General features: G+C 51.9%; 1 long non-coding RNA gene across 1 annotated transcript; it reads right to left on the bottom strand.

Moving 5' to 3' along the window:
• Positions 1-1,014: 1,014 nt before the first annotated feature.
• LOC115340846 lies at positions 1,015-3,060 on the bottom strand. Its single transcript, XR_003923211.2, has 2 exons — positions 2,853-3,060; positions 1,015-1,708 (listed from the first exon to the last, which is right to left on the bottom strand). It is a non-coding gene; the product is annotated as an uncharacterized LOC115340846 (long non-coding RNA).
• Between the last annotated feature and the right edge of the window lie 258 nt (positions 3,061-3,318).

The raw sequence follows: 3,318 nt of genomic DNA, 5'->3' as shown, positions 1-3,318 counted from the left end.
GTTTTACCTTTTAAAGTCCTTAAACATAAATAATTTCCAAAGTGAAACATAATTTTAAAATACAGAACTGAGTATTTTCATTTTGAAAATTGTAGAAACTTTCATCTGAAAACCCCAAATGAAATGCTGGAGGGTTTTTTTTTAATTGTCAAAACTATTCACCAAAAACACGATGAACTTGGCAAATAGTTTCAACTGACCTACAGTTGCATTTTTTTTTTCCAAATCAATTACTCCCTTGAAAAAAACCTGTCCCACCACTAACCAAGAGCACAGCCTTGGCCCTTCAGCATGCAGAAAGCCTTTATTTCCATTCATCGCTCCCTAATGTGCATTAAAAATTGCACATAAGATATAATTATTGAGCTGTGTAAACCGTGCATAGCGGGAAAGAGAAGAATGATGAGGTGTATCCGCCAGGCTCGATCCACATCAGTCACCGGCTTCCTGGGCAAATTCCTTACCCAGCTGAAGTCAACAGCAAAACTCTTAGCAGCATCAGGAGTTTCAGGGATTTGTTTTATTTTATATTTTCTCGTCCCCAAATCTGCTTTAAAGCACCCCTTTTCAACCTGAAAATTTGGATCCACCGTGGAAAAAATAACCCACAACCCCCTGATGCTCCTCACTTAGTAAATGTATTTTGGAGGCTGTGGTGCTGCATCCTGATGCTGCCACGGTGCACGCAGGGGCTTTCAGTCCACAGGTACCAGCTGCTGCGGTGCCGAGCAGCTGAGGGTGCCGTGCCGGCTCCAGCACATGCACACGCGTGTGCACACTCACACTCACACACACACACACGCAACCCCCCCCCCAGCACGCACACAACAAAGAAACCCTGTGCCCTCTCCGGCCTCCGCAGCATCGCACTGTCCCCGCCATGCAGCTCCCACATGAAACTCCAATATATCTTAAAATAATTCTGCTATGCCTTTTTTTATTCCAGATCAATTATTTGCTTTTCTGTCTATACAATGGCTATTCTCTTATCAATGCTGTTTTTCTCTCTCACCCGTTTCCTCTCTTTTTCCATCTTTTTTTTGGGGGGGGGGGGGAGGGGGGGCAGGGTTGGAAGCTGCTAATTAACCCTTCACATAACACAGTCCCTGGCACGCATCACCCGGCGAAGGTGGGGCTGTGAGGAGGAGGAGGAAGAGGGGGAGCGAGGAAGATGTCACAACAAACACGAGGCCCTGCAGCAGCCGGTTCCAGACACAACATCTGCAGAATGAGGCCATTTTTCTGTAACTCTAATCTCATAATTCATTGTTTGTGCGGTGTTGGTTACAGTAGCTGAAAGGGGGGATAACAGCAGGTCAATTTGGCACAGAAGCGCGTTTGAATCTGCAATGAGGGACTAGCCCACCTTCTGACGAGCTGCTGAACTGTGGCCAGAAATAGAGAAAATAAGCAGGAAAGTGGCTTAGAAGGAAAAACGAGACCCCTTAAAATTATATAAACCCCCTAGAAAGACTTATTTCTTCAAATCCACGGGGGTGGCGCGCCTTTGGCGAGCACCAGGGTGATGCGACAGCCTTTTCCTCGCTGCTGCTGCTGCTGCTGTTCATTTACTTTTTGGGCTCCCATGAAAGCGGGCTGCTGCCTTGGCCCCTGCAGCCGGGGGCTCGCCGCGCTGCCACAGCCGGGTGCCACGGCACTAGCTGGGTCCTCGGTGCTGCCAAGACTTGTGCCTTTTTTTTTTTTCTTTCTGCAAGAGAAAAAAACAAATCTTTTTTTTTTTTTTTTTTCCTGTAACGTCGAAGGCCAGTCGAGCCCGGCGCGGGCGGTTGTGCGAGCAGCGTGTTGGTTAATGTTAGCGGCTGATTACTAAACTTCTCGTTTCGAACCGCAAAAACCTAGCATGTCAGCCTAAATTAGCTAACAGCAAGGGAGTGTCCTTCTCGGTTTGCAGGCCACAGCACATCTGCTCTTTGAAGAAAGAGAATGAGCAAAATAGGGTTGGGTGGTTGGTGGTGGGGTTTTTTGTTTTTTTTCTTGCCTCCCCTCAGCCTCCCATTTGTGCGTGTGTTCATAAATATCCTGATGAGAGGCTGCCTCTGCGGTTGGCGTGTGGGAAGGGGGGAAGGAGGGTGGATAAAGAGCGATTCTCCGCCCGCCTGGGGGACACCCTTCCTCCCCTCCCCGCCACCTCCTCTTCCTCCCCCTCCCCTCGCCGTTTGACCTTGAGTTCGTTCTCTGCTCTGCTCCCGCTCCCCTCCTCCCCCTGCCCGCCTGCATCTGGCATCCGAGGCAGGCTGGTGCAGCTGGGGGGCCGAAAATCCCCCTCCCCACGCCCCTTAAGCCCCGCTGCTCCGGGCAGGGTGTACCGGGGGTGCTCCCTGGCCGCCCCCAGCACAGCCCCCGGGACCCGGGGGGCTGAGGGCCCGGAGCAGCCCCCTTGGCTCCCCAGCGTGGGTGTCCCACGCCGCAGCGCTGCCGCTCAACTACCCTAATCTGGTTGTCTTTTCCAGCAGCGTATTGGGGAACAATGGGCGGCCTTGTGCTGGCCCAGGCTGCCCGTCCCCGTCCTTGCAGCTGGCGCGTCCACCCGTGCTAAGCTCCAGTGAGCAGGATCAGCTGAAACCCTCATTCCCCTTCACCCTCTTCAAGGGCTCGCCTATCCACTGGGGCCGCTATCGGTTACACGAAACATTTGGTTCGCAATGGGCTGTTTGTGCTGGGAGGCAGAGGGCTCTTCCAGCAGCGGGCAGTGATCCTCGGCAGAAAAAGCTTGCCCTGTGTTAGTTTACAACAGTTTCACCCACACAGAAAAGTACAATGGAGACAGATCATGCACAATGACAGGTTGCCGGCGGCTCCAAGGGATCCATAATTTATGATGTTTTTCTTACCGATCCGGTTTTGGATTTCACAAGCAGGCCCGTTTCCTTCCCATTTGTTGCTTCCTTCCGTCCTCGTTTCGAGAAATTGAACGCCGGGCTCAAAACGAGCGAGAGCGGCAGCGGCCGCCCGGCTCTCCCGGGGGGCTGTGTTTGCATGGGGCAGGGGGGGAGGGGGTGGTGGTTCCCCAGCCTCAACTTGCCACCCTGAATTTATTACAGAGAAGTAATAACAGAGAAGCCTGACACACACCTCACGGTACCTCAGCTTCCTGATGAGCGGCGGTGGCGGTGGCAGCCCACGCGCTGCTGCCCTGAACCACATTCAGGTTCACCGGGTCACCCGGTAAAAGCAGGGCTACCAGGACTCCCAGCAATTGGCTGATTAAAGGTAAGGAGGTTAATAATGGCTTTTAAGGATTGTTCTTACTCAAATAAATAAGAATCAAAACTTAATCTGCTCTATCATCCGTAATCT

The sequence above is a fragment of the Aquila chrysaetos genome, chromosome 4 (genome assembly GCF_900496995.4).
Source record: "Aquila chrysaetos chrysaetos chromosome 4, bAquChr1.4, whole genome shotgun sequence".
Lineage (NCBI taxonomy): Eukaryota > Metazoa > Chordata > Aves > Accipitriformes > Accipitridae > Aquila > Aquila chrysaetos.
The sequence above is the reverse complement of the archived record's forward strand: the minus strand, read 5'-3'. Positions and strand labels throughout refer to the sequence as shown.